Source organism: Neovison vison, chromosome 4 (genome assembly GCF_020171115.1).
Source record: "Neovison vison isolate M4711 chromosome 4, ASM_NN_V1, whole genome shotgun sequence".
Lineage (NCBI taxonomy): Eukaryota > Metazoa > Chordata > Mammalia > Carnivora > Mustelidae > Neogale > Neogale vison.
The window spans coordinates 45,612,739-45,631,955 of NC_058094.1; positions in this window are offsets into that span (position 1 = coordinate 45,612,739).

The following is a 19,217-nucleotide window of genomic DNA, read 5'->3' on the forward strand; positions in this document are numbered from 1 at the left end:
CACTTTGTCTACTACCCTTAGATCAAATATTTGCAGCTTTGAAAAATCACTGGAGTCTCATGCAATCTATGGTAATCCTGCTAGAGGCGAGTGGGAAGTGCCTTTATTAGTGGGCTTTCAAGATTCATTAGGAGTCAGACCTTGTTATAATCAGAAATTTAAGGAAACCCTGTTTAGATGACCTGCTCATGAGTTATTCCCAGAATAAACAAGAACAACAAGAAAAGCCTAGGAACTCAGCCTTCAGAATAAGGATGGACTATGAGAGGAACGCAATTCATCTGGAGTTATTGCCATAGTTAGTGTTAAGGCTCTATAATCTGTCACTAGTCTAGACCCAATTATGATATAACATTAATATTTGCATCTCTGGTACACCTTTTTGCCCCTGCTTCCTGCTGTCCCACCCCCTACTTCAAGGCCTGCACAAAGAATGAAGAAAAGTCTTATCAGTGAATTCCTCAGGTTTCTCTTTCCACAGCCTCTGGCTCCTGCTGGGTTCTGCTGTCTGCTTCTGTGCGCCATAGCTACCTCTTCTTCACCAGAATCAAAGGGTCAAGAGAGAGGCTGAATTCCAAGGAGTAGAAGGAGTTCCTTATCAAGTCCATTTATTTTCTACACCCCTAGTAACACATGAGGCTAGATAGGAGCATCAGAATAAAATGAAAATTTTGGCTCACTTAAAACAACTATTATGTGAAAGGGACACTATTAAACCTGTGCTCTTAAATATGACTTTTTCTGTATCTCAGAAGGAAGCATCCATGGTTTACATCCTCCATGGGGGTAGTAATGTCCTCTGTTCTTTGCCTTTGTGTCTCTACCCTGAACTCTTCAGCTGCTATTATAAGTCTCATGAAATTTTAGGAAGCCCTCACATCCCCCATCACAGTTTCTCATCTCATCCCATGGTCTTCTCATCAAGTGCTTCATCCCCTACACAACTATCACAGCAACCCATTGTTCTCAGTCATTTCTGAGAGCTTGAGTAGGGCACTCATTTAGAGCCATTGGAAACCCAAGCTCAGCAGAAGAGTTCAGTGTGGGCATAGGCAGATTTGCTTATGTTCCCTTCAAGATCATCTCCCCAGTGTGAACTGTACACAAGCCTATTTAATATGCTGATTATCAAGAGAAAACCCGAGTGTGTACATAGGTATACCAATACTTCCTAAGGACACAGCATTCTCAAGGATGTGTTGGCTCATATGACTGTGAAATATAAAGGCCATTCTAATTATGCCATCCAGACTCTCTCTTCTCTCCATTTTTAAAATTCTGTTTCCCTCTTCTGACATCTTCTCCTCCATACCAGGGAATATGACCACTTTGTATTTTCATGGCTTCATAACCCTAGTAGAAAGAAAACATCTCTCTCCCAATCTATCTGTGCCAATCTCCAGGAGGATTCTAATCAGCACTGATTGTACTCAACTGCAGCTTGCTTGTGGAAGAGGAATGGATGGATTACCATGTGTGACCCATTCTAGTTCATGTGTGTTTCTGTGTATGTGTGTATATGTATGGTTATCACCATAGTTAAAAGCCAAGCTAGACCCACATGGAGGGGGAGGAATTCCTCTCGGGAAAGCAGGCACTGTGGCCAGAAGTGGGAACCCAAGAAAACTAATGTGCAGACAAAACATTCCCACGCAGTGTACACGTCTGATGAGACCACGGTTCCAATTCCACCCTCTCCTCGGGTACTGTGGTAGCCTTCACTGGCCTGCTTCTTTCTTCTCTCATCAGAATTCTCCAAAGCAAAACTTGGCCTGCACATTGGTAACTTCAGCAGAAACCAAGTAAACAAACAGAATTCAAACACCATTTTCAATATCCTGATTGGGATGTCAGGAGTGGGGAATGTGCATGGAAATTTTAAAAGGCTTTCCAGAAGGTTCTGATGAGTAATCAGACTTGGGAGGCACTGTTGTGAAGACTACAATTCTGCACAAACAGTTGCAAAACCCCTAATCTCTATGGTTACCTTTTCCTGATCATACAGATCCAACTATTCCTGGCTTCACCCTTGACTGTGAAGTCTGTTGACTATGCTCAGAAGTTTCTTTATAGAATGTGTGCTTGCCTGATGGTTTTTGTCAATAAACAATGACTTTTGAGAAAATATACTGGAAAAAAAAAGTCTCCCCCAGAAGCAGATGACAGCTTCCTTTATTTCTTTGCTTTCTCTTCTCCCAAATATTCCCACTCTTCTACTAGGAACTTTTAAGTGGGAGACTTTGGAGTCAGACAGACCTGAGCAGGAATTTTGGCTCCCCCACTTACAGAGCTAGGATATTTTCAGCAAGAGATATAACTTCTCAATGACTTCATTCCATGACTTGTGAGCAGGACAGTAAGAGCTGAGTACCCGTATCATGAGGATGGTGTAAGGAGGAAGTGATCCTTAAAAACCATATAGCACATTGCCTGACACACAGCACACAGTCAATAAATGTTGGATATCATACATTTTCACTTGTTCTGAGCAGGTACTTGAATGCTTATTCATTCATCCAAAAGCATATTCATTGAGACTTTTCTATCTATACGAATTATGCTGGATTAAGGATTTCAAGTGAGCAAAGAAACTCCTTTCTTGGAGCCTAATGAAGGCTGTTGATACTAAGTAAGCCCTCAATCATATACGTCATTATAACCTGTGAAACAAGCTAGGAAGGAAAAGTGAAGACTCTCAGGAGACCATGTATGTTCTGGCTGATCTAATAAATTGCTTTTGAAGCTCAGAGCTCAAGAACAGAAACTTAACCAGGCAAAGAAAGATGGGTCTTGGAGGATTCGGCGGTGGGAACAATATAGTCAAATGCCAGTTGTAGGAGGATTAGGGCCCATTTAAGGAATGGCAAAAAGGCAAGTATGAGAGGAACATGGCAAAGAAGGATGCGAGGGGTAGAAGAGGCATCCAGAGAAGTGGAAGGGGCTAGAAAAAGGGGTTTCTCCAGCTTAGCACTGTTGACATTTGGGGTCAAATGACTCTTTGCTGTGGGCAGCTTATTTGTGAGATGTTATCATCATCTCTGGACTCTACCCACTAGATGCCAAGATCACCTCTCTCCCCTCACTCATGACAACACGTAATGTTTCTAGCTATTGCCAAATGCCCCTGTAGGGGCATAGGGAGTCAAATAACCACCCATTCAGATTACACGGGGTCCTTCAGGCCATATAAAAATTTGTGGGAGGCTCCTGAAGGATCTGAAAAGGTGAGTTATGTGACCAATTTATATTCCAAGTAGCCTATGAAGTACTATGGCATATAGTGGAAGGGTGTCTTCTCTCTCCCATCAAATAATCCTTCTGTCTCCTCATATAACCTCTCCAATCTACACCAAGACAAACTTCTACATGTGATTTTTACCTCTCATCGTTAAAATGCATATGCTTAGCTATCAATTATGTTGGAAGAATATCCAAATACTGCTTTTGAGCATATTGTCGTGTCACGATAACAGAGTTATAATTATGAATTCTTCAGGGTTCCTACCAACTCATATGTTCTGTAGCTTAGAACTTCGAGAAATATGTTTTGGGGAATCAGATATACATTTTGGTTCTTTTACTGAAAAAGAGATATTTAGAGAACTTCATGGCAATTTTATTTCTTGCATTAACCAAATAAGAAATAACTGGGTTTTCAGCTGGGGGTGCTCTTCAGCTTTTCTCTTTTTACTCTTAGTACTCTTAAAGTAGCCTTATTTGTTATATATTCAAATTTAGCATTTAGTAAAACCAAATGAAGAACACATTCTGTCTGACCAAGGGAAAAAGGGCCTGGATTCCAGCTTCAGATATGTAAATATAGCAGACTTGTCAGATGTATTTTTCTTATGTAGTTAGAAAGTTAGAAAAAGACAATTGAGGCAAGGATCTTGGTTCAGAGGTGATAAAAAGATACTAAGGAACCGTGTTTAAATATGCAAATGCTTGGAGAGCTAATGGGTGATTCTTCCCAAATGGCAGAAGCTATGGGAAGGTAGGGAGGAAGAGGAAAAGGAAAGAGGGACTGAAGCTGTTGATGGGAAGAAGCAGGTGGACAGAATTCCAGAACCTAAGGCTGCCATTGCAGTGCACCTCACGGGAACCCACCTCATCTCTAGGGAACTGGTGGTGACTGATGCAGAGTTCAGTGGGAGGGATGTATTGACCCCAAGCTCCTGAGAAAGCTATCAAGTAAAGAAACAGAGAATGGGCTCATCGCCTAGCATAGGAGTGAGTGGATACAGATTCTCAGGTGTACGGCCTGAGGAAAGATTCAGCCAATGCTTAAAAGACTCCCAGATTGCCCAGGAATGCAGAATTTCTTGGCCTACAGGCCTTTCAGTGCTAGAGCCAGCCAAATGGGGGTGGTTGGGCAACCTACTCACAAGGCTACCTTCTACAAAGGGCCATGGTGAAGATAGGGGCAAGCATGACACACTTTACCCATGATGCTGGGGCAGACATAGCTTCAGACCTGATATCAGCAGCAACAGAAGGAGAACCTCTTAGAGGACAGAGTCCCAGCACATGGGACAACTGCTTCTTGGGCCTAAGTGTTTTGTGAACAAACTCTAGAGAAGGTGGCTGTAAGGTGAGTTGATGTGAGCTTGCCTCTTTCCACAGGGTTCTCCCATGGAACAGAAAGACTAGAGAGTAGAGATGATCCGTATTTGAGATTGAATGTACAGTTGACCTTTGAACAACACAGATTTGAACTGTGCAAGTCCACTACACATGAATATTTTTTGATAAATCACTAAAGTACTATAAATGTATTTTCTCTTTGATTTTCTTAATATTTCTCTAGCTCACTTTACTGGAAGAATATAGTACTTAATACATACGACATACAAAATATGTGTCAATCAACTGTTGATGTCTCTTGATATCACACTGTCTTGAAGGTGTTTAAATCTAGCTACAGAAATAACAGGATACATGAAACAGCCTCTAATTGTATAGGAAAGCATATACTTAAATGGGATGATGTTTAGAAGAGGATTTATTAAGAGTTAGAGAAAATAAAGACCATGATAGAGCATTGAAGGATGACTCAGACTGAGAGAATTTTCCAGGTATGGGGATACATAAAAGCAGGAAAGAAAAAAAAAAAAAAAAAGACAGGAGGCACATAATGGAGGAGGAGGAGGCTGATCTGACCAAGAAGAGCTGACAAATATGGTACATTCACGATGACATAGGTAATGTCCTATGTAAATGATGAAAATTTATTCATTTAATTCTCATGGGAACTCTTTGTGGATGGTAATTTTATTGACCCATTTTAGAAATTGGGAGAGAGGCTTAGAGAAGCTGAATAATTTGCCCAGAGCAGAATTCTGAATAATCAGGATTCAGTGCAAAGAGCCCATGTACATATGCAGCAGGCCATGATTCATCCTGATCTGTATCCAAACCAGGCATGTGTGTTGGGAAACAGCAGAGAAGTGATTTCAGAGGAATTATGGAAGACCTTGATAGGTGGGCAGTAGCATGTAGACCTGTGCATTACAACAGTGATTCCTTAACCTGGAGAAGATTTCATTGTTGGTGGGTCTATGTATGTGAGAGCAAGGCCATTGTATCTATTTGACACATATGGTGTCTAAGCTCTTCAGAGTTTTCAAAGGCCTATGAAAATGCATGTGTTAAGAGATGTAGTGGCTTCAGAATATGAAAACAGTACAAAATGTCTTTTAAATATAACCCTAATGCTCACTACCTATTTGTAACTCAACTTTCATATATGCTAATATAAATGTTGAGCAGGATTCCTAAAATTCCTTGTATGCAAAAAAGACCAAAACAGGACTGAGTATAATGTTCCAGTAAAATATAAATTCATTTACTAGTGGTACTTTAAAAGTTGTAGCAAGCATCTACTTCACAATTCATTACTACTTCACAATTTCATTACTTTTGTCAGAGAATTATCTAAAACTTGGGGAAAAAGGTATAAAGGTATAGCATGTCTTTTCAATATCATATGGGACAAAGGCCATTCAATGATTGTTTAGAAGAATGTACTTTGTCTCATTATTTATTATTAGAGGTCTTAGATTTAAAGAAGTTACTTAACTTATATATTTTTGTATACTAGAGATGAAAATAATTCCTGTTCAGTGAAATAAGTGCTACCAAAGATTTATGACTTATTGGACCATTATAAATCTGTTTTATTTTTTAAATGGAAATCAGCAGCCTTAACCCAACATTTCTTTATTAAATTCCCTATAAATATCCTAGGATTGAAATTTTCTTTGAGTCAATCATTAACATCTTCTTGGTTTCCCCATTAATTAATATGTAAAATAATATCATTTGCACATAGATTATTTATATTGCTTAAGAATTATAATTTTAGCTTCTGGTAATTATACTTCGACATCTAAAAATAAATTCTGGTTGCAATTTCCTCATATCTGTGATTCTAAAAGACGGGAAAAGGACATCCACTGACTGTTGACATGAATTCATGGGTGGAAGCTTATTTTCTCTCCTTTCATCACTAGGATGTTCATTTTGTTCACTAAGCTCTGGCATAACTGCATAAAATATTCTTAAAACATCTCATCCTGAAAGTGTTGCTCTATCTCTTTACTTAAAATGATCTTTACAACTGGTGAGAAAACCATGATGTCTGTAGTGAATGAGAAGTAATGAAAATGTCTTCTGGTGGTGGCAGCATGCCATTTGCTCCTATAGTAATAATTTACTTTAACATATGGCCTTCTGATTCCACACTTGTGGTTCAGCAAATTTTCTTCTTAGGATGCAAGTAGAGGCCTGACTTGCCATTATAAAAATGAAATCCTAGGAATTGATTTGGCAACATTTCCATATCCATAAAAATACTACGGTCTTTAACTGCACCCCACTTAAAAGATAGAAATGGGACTTTTGAATAACTAAGCACTTTCTTTTCCAAGATATTATCTGAATAAGATGACTTCAGCAATCAGAAAAATGACCTTTAATGCAAAGAATTTCTAAAGTGGTTGACATTTTGGCTAACAATGGGGCTCAAATTTAAAATGGAGAAAGTAGCCACAAATGAGTATTTGGTTAAAAAAAAAAAAAAGGCTCTACTTTAATGCATGCAAAGATATTCAAAACTATTAGAAGGATGAATCTCAATGAAGCAAATTAGAATAAATTAAAATATTGCTCAACAATTCAATTAACCTTTCAAAATTACAGGGGAAACCAAGTAATGTCACACTGTGCTTGTGTTACCTTAATAAAATATTATATACATAAAGATGGTACTCAAAATATACAATCATTAGCATTTTCTAGGATAAATTCTGACATTCTTGCCACTCAGCAGTGACATTTAATATACAGAAATATAAAGAGTTCAGATAAATTCATTTGTTCATGATTTGGGTTGTTTTGCCACAGATACCCCAGTTCTAATTATGTACTATTTATTTTTTGAAAGTAAAAAGAGAGAACTAGGAAAATTCTGTTTGAAAGCTTCCAATGAGGCAAATGATAAGAAAAGTGCACATTCTGACCTGTGATTAAATAAGAACATTTTCATCTAGAAGCTGAGCAGATCCATACCATCAACATGAGAAATAACATGGTTTTTTCTTTGAAAACATTACTGCCCAAGGTCTAAACAATGGATGCTTGTTCCTTTTGGATCAAGGAAAATCATTAAAAGGACCTCTAGCTCAGTGCTTTGCTAACTTTCCTATCAGAGATAACTAATTCCATCTCACATATGCTACCACCAGATAACAACATTCTCTAGTATTTCACAAACTAAGGAGTTGAGAAAGCAAGAAAATTTCCACCTGCATCTGTTACAGTTTCGAGAAAACTGCTGGATATACCTCATTCTCCATGGAAATATATGCCATTTATTTCTTTCCAAGGGAGGGAAATAGCATTAATGAGCGCTTACTGTGAACCAGATATTGTTAGATTTTATGCTGTTTGGAACTGTTGTTCTTACATTGGGGGTTAGTAAAGTCAGGCATGGAGAAGTTACATAACCTAAGGACACACAGTGACTACATGGCAGCCATTGTGTGTGACTTCAGAATTGTTGTGCTACAAACCTCATGTCTTTTGTTTTTGTAAAAGGTTTTATTTATTTATTTGACAGACAGAGATCACAAGTAGGCAGAGAGGCAGGCAGAGAGAGAGGAGGGGAAGCAGGCTCCCCACTGAGCGGAGAACCTGATGCAGGGCTCAATCCCAGGACCCTGGGATCATGACTTGAGCCGAAGGCAGAGGCTTTAACCCACTGAGCCACCCGGGTGCCCCAAACCTCATGTCTTTTCAACTGTACAAGGCTGCTCTCAGTTCCATGAGCGACACATCAATCTCTGTTCACCCCTGACCTCAGCTGAACCAAGGTATATCTGACAAATATTGGACAGTTTGGAAACAGTCATGATCTCCTTTCCATCATGACCTGTATTCATTCTCTCCCAGTAACACTTCAAAAGTTCCATGTCTAACTACATTCTGACAAGGGAGGAAGAGAAAGCACTGGTTCAAAAACGGATGATTCTCTCTTCAGAAAGGCCAGTGACGACTGTCATCAGATTGGCATCCACTGACTATCACCACCCCTACTTACTTCTATTCTCGCATCTTTGCTTTTGGTTTCTGGGGTAGAATTGTACATTTTCCTGAAAGAAAGTCTCTGATTTTATATCACCAGAAGGGTAAAGAAGACAAGTATAACATGTGACCCCAACTTAAATAAAACAGAAGAGAGAACAATCAGGATATTATCCATTTATCAGTTGAACCTAGATAGAGAGATGGATAGGAAATAGATGTAATTCAGTAGAGGATTCAGACACATGAACCATTAAATAATCATACTATAATATGATTAATATTTAAATAAAGATATGCACAAATTATCATAGGCACTCAGAGGCTGGAAAAATTAATTTTGCCTAAAAGGGTCAAGAGATTCTTCAGAGCTACATTAACTGAACTGCATCTTGGAGAATCAAAAGAGTTCTCCCTAATGGAGAAGATTGTGCAGAAGGCATTTCTGGCACATGAAATAGAGTGAGTCAAAGGCACAAAGAAATATATGAAAACACAGGGAGGTGTAGAAATGTTAAGTTGTTCCTTGGGTCTGGAGTGTGTATAGATTAGGGTGCAGAGTGATTATTGCAAGATTTGTCATTCTCAGGAATTTGGAATTATCCTGAAGTAAAAGGAGAGCAAAGAACTAAAACATCCAATGGATGATATGGATGGATTTTATCTGTCCAGTCAGATTTCTTACATGGTACTTGGGCTAGGAGAATCACTAGTTCATAGTGTGTATCTGAAATGTGGGAGGGAAAAGGCCTTTTCTTTCCAATTATTCCCATATTTTCCAGAGCAGCCACCTTATAGTCAAGGGCAGTCTAGACACTGCCGTTTAGCAAGCAGGAGCCAAATTTACATGTATGGATATTTTATGTTCCACGGAGATTAGAGTCAGCTACATAACCATGTTGGCCAGCTCTGGCTCACAACATTCCTAACCCCTTGAGCTCATCTCCTGCAAAATCTACAAAAGCTTAAGCCTATACATGAGGCATGAAATACTTCTGCATTGTAAGAGGGAATGTGATTTGGTGCAGTAAGACTTGAATTTCACCTCTGATTCAACCACTTATTGGCTGGCTTGGGCATGTTACTTAACTTCCTTTAGACTGGGTTCTCTTTTGTAAAATGGAGGTAATGATATTTATGTTGCAGGGCTCTTGTGAGAATTAAACAAATAGTATGCTGAAATAGTAGATCCTTAATAAATGGTACATACCTCTGGTGCAGCGGCCTAATTTTTTTCTTTCTGTCACCATTCCTCTCTATTAGGGGGAGAATCTGTCAAAGGGGAGAAGAAAGTTTAGCACATTACACATGCTAATTGCAATGGGGATAAAGCACATTTTCTTTACTTCCCTAAGATTTCCTGAAGACAGATGACATTATTTCATATCCCTGCCTAATTAGTCATTCACTGTTGAGAAGAACAGTGTTTCTATTTAATAACATGAAATAGCCAATTGTCTAATCAAAAGCTGAGAGATTTATGCCTTAGTGGAGCCAGCAGAAAGCTCATAATTTTCAATTTCCTCTGAGATTTTTTTTGATTTTCTTTATGAAGCAGAATATTTTCAACATCAGATCATTTTACACATGTTGACTTGTTTAAATACTGCTACCACTATGGCTCCTTGGTGGAAGCTGAAATTTCTCTGCTTTCAATTAACAATGATGAAATTTGCCTGAAGACTGTCCCTGACAGTTCATGGGTATCTCTTGGCTCCAATTTAAATCAGACACTCACTATTCTGGCAGATGTCATACTTCAGTGCTCTATTCATTTACCTCACATTTAGAGATAAAATTTTGTATACAGAGTATGGGTTCAATTAATATTTGTTGAGTAAGTAAAAAATGCAAGCCCACTCTAAGGACAGACATATGGGTAATTATAGTGGTTTCCTATGTTCTTATTTGTATTTTTATTAGATTGGATGCTTCTTGCTGGGTGGAATCATCCCCAGTATTAGTGTAGTGCAGGCAGTTACAAAACACCAGTGGGGGAAAAATGGCATGACTTCTATAGCAGTGTACATTTACATTGTTTTCTGGGAATGTTTTATCATTCCTTAGTGGGTTGCACATGGTGAAGGAACCAATCTGAAGAACATAATCACTGAATTAAGGAGAATTCACCTTATGGCCAGTCTCAGAATAGGACCTAGAGATGAATAAATATCTTCTCGCTTGGCAACTGTGTGGCTCTGTGATTCACATCTCCTTCTTAACTAGATATTGCCAAGAAGACCCATAAAAACTAGATTGGGATAGAAACCACAGTTCACTCTCTCATGCCTCCCATTTTCTTTGTTCATATCAAAGAAACATCCAGTTTATACAAGACCTAAGGCTTATATAATTTGTGAGTGGGATCTTTAAGATAAATAATACAAAAATTATAAGTTTATAACAAATAGAAAAGCAATTATTTATTAATGACAAGGGAAAAATCATAAAAGGTTACAAATGTCAGACAATCCAGAAAAATATTTTTATTAATTAGCTAGCAACTTGCATAGAAATAGCTGCAAACTAAATCTATCCCACTAAATGTACTTAGCATTCAGCTTCCCCTTATTCAGATTTCAAAAATGCCTACAGCTACTCCAACATTACCAGATATAAGGAGACATAATGACAGAAAAGAAGTTGGAATGAAAAGAGACAGTTGTGGGTATATAGCTTACTTTTTCAAAGTTTACAAGATTGTATGATTGTGACCATATTGCTAGGGTCCCTTTGGGACTTTAAAGAGCCCATGCAATGGAGGAGCCCTGTAACTTCAACTCCATTAACTTCATAGTAAATCTGACAGTTTTCTATCTGCCTAATGATTAGAATCACCATCCATCATGTCCTAGAATTTCAAATAGCATCTCATCAAATGAAAAACTCAATAGTCTACTATAAATGTTGTGACTTTAGTTCCCTTTAGAAATTCTACAGTAAAAATGCTTTTTCTTATTTAAAGTGCCACAGTAAATATAATGTGTAATGTATTTTAAATACACATATAATTATATATGTTTATATTTAAGTATACGTATATCCATGTTATATATATAACATATCCATGTTATATATATCATGTTCCTACCATGTGCAAGCAATGGTGAAAATAACAGAGTCTTAGTCCTCAAAGAACTTATTGTTGGAGGATCACAAATAAGTAGATAGTCATTTAGGATACACGTGATTAAGTGGTGTTCTGAAAAGTGCCACATACTATGGAAGTGTGTTGAAGAAAAATAATTCCTACTGAGGGAAGAAATAAAGTCCAAATCAAGTTTGAAGGATGATCAGAATTTTTCCAAATGAAAGTGCAGAAGATATTTGGCAAAAATGTAAAATTCCCGAGACAGGGGAAATGCATGCAAAGAACTGGATGCAAGAAACTTTGTGGCATGATTGAAAAATTGAAAAAAATAATAAGATTACTAAATTGCGGCACTGGGTACAAGAATGATAGGAGAGGGCAAAGATGGGGTGGCAGGAGATGAGAATGGGACACTTTGTATGTATAAGATCTCATAGACACTTAGGGACCATATAAATTATTGAGCTTTTCCCCAACAGTATTGGGTAAATCACTGATGAATTAAGAAAGATAGTGTCCTGATAAGAGTTGCTTTACAAAAGATGACTCTGACTACAGTATAAAGAATGCTTTGGGTAGGACAAAATTAGAAGCTGTGAGACCAATTAGGTGTCTACTTCAGTCAAATAGGGGAGGGCTAGCAGTGAGTAAAATTAAGAGATAGAGAGGATATATCCTAACAGAACTTAAGAACTGATAGGATGAGGATGATAAGGGAGGGAAAAAAAATAAAGAAGAAAGGCCAAGTTTTTAGCATGGGCAATAAGATGACATGCATGACATTCATGAAATAAGCAAAATAGTTCAGTTTTTGACATCTTGAGTCTGAGATGCAAAAGGATACCCAAGAAGACATAACAAGGATGCAGATGGATAAAAATGTCCAAAGCTCTAGGCAGATATCTAGCCTGACTTAGAGATGTCTAAGTCGTTCCTGTAGTATAGGTTGTTGAATCCATATTTGTTGATGAAATGACATGGAGTGGGTGATCCAATCCTGACATGGGTTTATGTTGCATTTCTGTTCAGGTTCAGTTTCGTAGTTCCATTCAGCTGTCAACTCTATAGTAGAAGACGCCAAATCTGCTGTGTTATTGTCCTATGCCTGGTGCCTCAAACAATGCCAGGTCCATGGCAGATGTTGAAGAAATATCAATTTAATAAATAAGTAGTACCAGTTACAGAATAAGCAAAAAAGAATCTACAAAATTGGAATAAGAAGCAGCCAGGAAGTTGGTAGAAATACCAGAATTTTTCAGTGTTGTGAACTCCAGGGCAAGAGAGGGTTTAAAGGAAAGAGTGGTCAACTGAGTTACCTGTAATAGAGAGGTCAAATAAGAAAATGTCCCGGGTATATCAGTTGGATTTAGCAAGAATAAGAGCTGTTGCTTACTTTGGCAGAGACCTCATTCTGCATACTTAGTTATGCTATTTCAATTCTACAGTCCATTGTGGTGGCACCTACCTAATCTTGGTTCTTGTGGAGATTCATTCTATCTTCAAGATTCAGCCAAATTTCTGAGGAGTTGGTGCTTGGGAGTGGAAGAGATGATTCTTAGAATTGATACAAACAGGAATGTCTCTTAGACATCTCCTGTTTATGCATATAGGGGCTGTTAAATCCTGAGGCTCCCACCTAGCATCTGTGTCATACTTTGGACATAAGCATCAGTGGTCTCTTTAGCTAAATATAGCAAGGAGACATTATCTTTCTTGGCCCTCCTCAAAGGCAAGGGCATTCTATCTTTGCCCTCGAATGCTACAAACCTCATTGGGGAATTGCTTTGCCTTCATTACTTAAACTATTTCTCTCCCCTCCTCAAGGGCTTCTTTCAACAAGGGAAGGGGGTGTCAGGATAACCATAGTAATTCTTCTCTTTTCCATTCACTTTGTCTACAGCTCAAGCATCTTTTCCCACAGTGGAATAAAGGGAGGTCTCAAAGACACATTCTTCTCTCTCTCTAGTCAGTCACCTTCTCTAGAAAATTGCCAGAGGCAACTACCTGCTTGAATAGAGAAAGAGAAATGGGAAATAATATGAGAAAATAGTTGATACTAATAACTTAGAAATATTTCCACCATTAAAGAGGATTTTTCTGAAAAAATTTCTCTTTTTACATTTCTTTTGAAATGTAACCATAAAAGAAAAAAATATGGAAGTTAGAGGTGGATGCCAGTTTGAGATAGGGTTTTCTTTTTACTCAAGTATATTAAAGTAATAATGGAAAAGACCCAGAGAAAGAAAGAAACAGACATACCTAGAAGGAGGGATTTATCAATAGACTAAGATCCCTGGGAAGGTAGTAGAGGCTGGGACAGAATTCTGTGGAGTCTAATAGTCTCATTTTTCCCAGTTAATTGAGATATAATTGACAAAACTGTATATGTTTAAGGTATACAACATGATATTTTCATTAAAGATAATTTTTAGAGCAGTTTTTGGTTTATAATACAGAGGAACAGATTTTCCATGTACCTTCTACCCCCACACATACAAAACCTTCTTCATTATCACTACCACTCACCAAAGCTATACATTTTTGAAAACCAAGGATGGGTCTATCCTGACACATCATAATCACCCAAAGACCTAAGTTTACCTAAAGGTTATTCTTGGCATTGTACATACTATGGGTTTGGACAAATGCATGACATATTTATCATTATAATATAATACAGAGGATTTTTACTGCCCTAAATATCCTCTTTTCTCTGCCTATTCATCCCTCTCCCCCACTCTACTCTTGCTGCCACCCTTAGCAACCACTGATCTTTTGATAGTCTTCATAGTTTTGCCATTTCCAGAATATCACATAATTGGAATCATATAGTATGTAGCCTTTTCAGATTGACTTCTTTCACTTAGCAATATACATTTGAAGCTCCTCCATGTTCAAGAGCTCATTTCTTTTTAGAGCTAATACTATTGCATTGTTTGGATATACCACAGTTAATAATTCATTCATTTAATGAAAGACTTCTTGGTTGCTTCCAAGTTTTGACAGTTATGAATAAAGCTGGTATAAACATTTATGTTCAGCTTATTTGTAGGCATAACTTTTCAATTCCTTTGAACAAATACCAAGGAGCACAAATGCTGAATCATGTTTAGTTTTGTAAGAAACTGTCAAATTATCTTCTAAGGTGGCTATTACCATTTTGCATTCCTACCATAACGTATGAGCGTTCTTGTTGCTCCACATTCACACCAGCATTTGGTATTATCCATGTTCCAAATTTTGGCCATTCTTGTAGATGTGTAATAGTATCTCATGTTGTTTCAATTTGCATTTTCCTGATGACATATGATGTGGAACATATTTTCATATATTATTTGCCACCTGTGTGCCTTCCTTGGTGAGATGTCTGTTAAAGTCTTTTGTCCATTTTAAAATCATGTTGTTTGTTTTAAGAATGTATATTTTGGATAATAGACCTTTATTAGAAGTGTCTTTTACAAATATTTCCTCCAAGTCTGTGGTTTGTCTTCTAATTCTCTCGATATACCATTTGAAGAGCAGTTTTTAATTTTAATGAAGACCAGTTCATCAATTACTTTTTTCCTGGGTTGTATCTTTGGTATTATATCTAAAAAGGCATTACTGTACCCAAGGCCATCTAGGTTATTTCCTATCTTATTTTATAGGTGTTTTATAGTTTTGTGTTTTCCATTTAGATCTATGATCCATTTTGGATTATTTTTGTGAAGGATATAAGATTTAGAGTCATGTATTTGCATATGGACATCCAGTGTTCCTGTACCATTTGCTGAAGAAACAATGTTTGCTCTATTGTATTGTTTTTGTTCCTTTATCAGAGATAGACTATATGTGTGCTTTCTATTCTGTTTCATTGATCTATTCCTTCACCAATACTGTAATGTCTTGATCACGGTAGTAAGTTTTGAAGTTCAATAGCATCATCCTCCAACTTTGCTCTTCTCTTCCCACATTGTATTGGCTAGTCTGGGTCTTTTGTCCCTCCACACCAAATGTAAAATAATTTTGTTGGTATTCATAAAACAACTTGCTGGAATTTTGATTGGGATTGCACTGAATCTACAAATCAAATTTGGAAGAACTAAAATCTTGAAAATATTCACTATTCTTATCCATGAACATGGACTTTCTCCATGTATTTAGTTCTTTGAGATTGTTCATGACTAATTTTGTAGTTTTCCACATATAATCCTTGTATATACATTTTTTTGATTTATGCACATTTCATTTTTGGGGTACTAATGTAAGTGGTATTGTTTTTTTAATTTCAAACTCCTCCAGTTCCCTGAAATACAAGAAAGCAACTGACTTTTGTGTATTGACCTTTAATCCTGCAACCTTGCCACTATCACTTAATAGTTATGGAAGTTATTACTGTTGTTGATTCCTTCAGATTCTCTACAAAAATGATCATATCATCTGTAAATAAAGACACTTTTATGTCTTCCTTCTTAATATGTGTATCTTTGATTCACTTAACATGATGATTTGATATATGTATAGTTGTGAAATGATTACCACAATCAGGTTAACCAACATAACAATCATGTAACAGTTACTTCCTGTGAGTGAGAATGCTTAAGATCTACTCTTTTAGCAAATTTCAAATGTATAATACAATATTTGACTATAGTCACCATGCTGTATATTAGTTCCTCAATACTTGTTCATCTTATAACTGAAGTTCTGTACTTTTTGACAAACATCTCCCCCATTTTCTCCATACTTCAGGCATTGGCAACCATTATTCTACTCTTTCTATGAGTTTGATTTTCTTTTCTTTTTTTTAGATTCTACATATAAGTGATGTCATACAGTGTTTGTCTTTTTTTTAAAGATTTTATTTATTTATTTGAGAGAAAGAGAGAGAGAGCACAGAGGCTAAGTGAGAGGGAGAAGCAGACTCCCCACTGAGCAGAGAGCCCACCAGGGGTCTCCATACCAGGACTCCTGAGATCATGACCTAGGCTGAAGGCAGACGCTTAACTAACTGAGCCACCCAGACATACCAGTATTTGTCTTTCAGTCTGGTTTATTCATTTAGCATAATGTCATCAAGTTTCATCCACACTGATGCATGTGGCAAAATTTCCTTTTTTTTTATTGGCCAAATATAATACTCTTAGACAAGAAGAAGCATGTTTCTTATAATTCAGAATAAAAAATATAGAAGGGAGGGTAGTTTTATAGGTTCTCCCGTGAAAAATCAAGAAATACCCACTGTGATGGTATCTAATTTCTCAATGAAATAGAAGCCAAGACTCCTACAGATATCTGGGTTTGAGAATAAAGTTTTGAAAGAATAAAAGAAATTCTGAGCTTTGAGGCCCAGTTGGGGTCATTAAGTGTATTTTTAGTGGTACGCATCTTGATGGTTCTATAATTTTCTTTAGCAGGGTTAGCATTCAAGATTTAGTCAAAGAGGAAGCAAACATTAAGATTGAGCCCTGTTTGGAGTTTAGTCACCTAAGTATAATGGATAGACAGCAGAGTTTTCTTAATTCGCTTATTAAATGCAGGAATAATGGATAGACAGGAATAATGGATAGAAAAATTTTCTGAATTTGCTTAGAAATAGTTCACTATCTTATCTAAGTCCAATTTCTCCCTGATTTTGGCACCATAAAATTATGTATTTAATAGGTTCCTGTAAGCTTAATGGTCCCCAAGAATTGTAGCAGCTGTAAAGGAAATTAAATTAACTAAAGTCCAATTGGTGAGGCATATGCAATAAAAAGAACTGTAAAGTCTCTGGGACTTGACAGAGAAGCTGAATTTGTGTTCATTAAAAAGGAAAGAGAAGCAAGTTTACAAGTGTCAATAGCAGCAGAGAGACTATAAGCAATCAATGCTCCATGTTGACTTCTTACAAATGAAAGTACCTTTTGATTTGGAATCTAAGCTATACAAGCTAGAGGAACTGGTCCTCATTTGACATGAGAGGGAACTCTAGTGGATACATTTGGGTTTCAGGGCTGCAGTGGGTTTTCTATTTTTTTTTTTAAGATTTTTATTTATTTTTTTGACAGACAGAGATCGCAAGTAGACAGAGAGACAGGCAGAGAGAGAGAGAGAGAGGAGGAAGCAGGCTCTCCATGGAGCAGAGAGCCTGATGTGGGGCTCAATCCCAGGGCTCTGAGATCATGACCCGAGCCAAAGGCAGAGGCTTTAACCCACTGAGCCACCCAGGCGCCCCTGTTTTCTATTTCTGTAGTTGGTTCTAACTCAAACTAATAATTTAAAAAATACATAACTAATATGTAAATATAATCTCACTCTAAAACATTCAATGATACACAACTATACAACATGACAAGTGTTCATCATTCCTCTCTTCCCTTCTCCAATGTTTTCCCCATCCTCTTCCTCACACCTACCTATATTTGTATATAAATTTCCTCTAAACATAGTTTTTGCCATTTGTCTTCTAAAAATGCCATACTATTTATATAACCATGAAGAGATTATGAAATTTACCTATATTGACTTCAACTCTAAATGTTCTTTTAATTTTTTATTAATCTTTTTAATTTCATCAACCTGATGAAAGAAAATTGCTGTGTATTGATTCGGTTTTTTTGTTTTTTGTTTTTTGTTTTTCTGGAAAACTAGTAATATGATCTTCATTTTCTTTTGTGGACATTTGTATTTCTTCTACATATACCCTTTGCCTGTTTATAATCTTTATGCATTTTTTCAATTATGATACTTCTATTTTTCCTAGAGATGTATAAAAGATTATGCATTGTAGATGTGAATCTTTATCTTTTAAATAGATAATAATAATACAGATATGTCAGTTAAATGCTAGCCTTATTGAAAGAGTTTCCTGTGGTAATTTAAAAAAATTTTTTATAGTATCATTTATAGCTCAGTAGGTTTTAATTTTAGTGTGTTCAAACCTTATCTTTTCCTTTATGTCTTTTAAATTGGATATAGTATGAAGTTTTCCCAAATATAAAACAATTTGCTACATTTCCTTCTAATACTTAGAACTTTAATGCATCTTGAATTTATTTTTGTACATGGGTTAGTTTTAAAACTTGTGCCTCCTCACTTGGATAATCAATCATCTCTATGCTATTTTTGAAGGCTCTTTCCCCCACTATTAGTATGAGTGTCCTTTACCATAAAATAAACACCAAAATACATATGAATACTTTTTATATTTCTATTTCACTGATTTGTTTCTGAAATGATACCTTAGTGATTTAATATTTCCAGCTTTGTAGTATACTTTCATATTAGGTAGAAGTCACTCATTGTTGTGGTTTTTTTTTTCCCCAAAGTTTTCTATGCCTGCATATCTTTCAGCTGAACCTTAGAATTATCTTACATTCTTTTGAAAAATCCTCTTGGAATTTTTATTAGAAGCTATTAAGTCAGCAGATAATTTGGTGGTAATTTACAACATGAAAATAGTAAATCTTTTAATGAGCATGGTTTTCTCTTTATTCAGTAAAGTATTATAGCTTTACTCGTAAAGGTTTTGTAAATTTCTTAATAAGTTCCTTTCTAAGTATTTTGTTATTGTTATAAATAT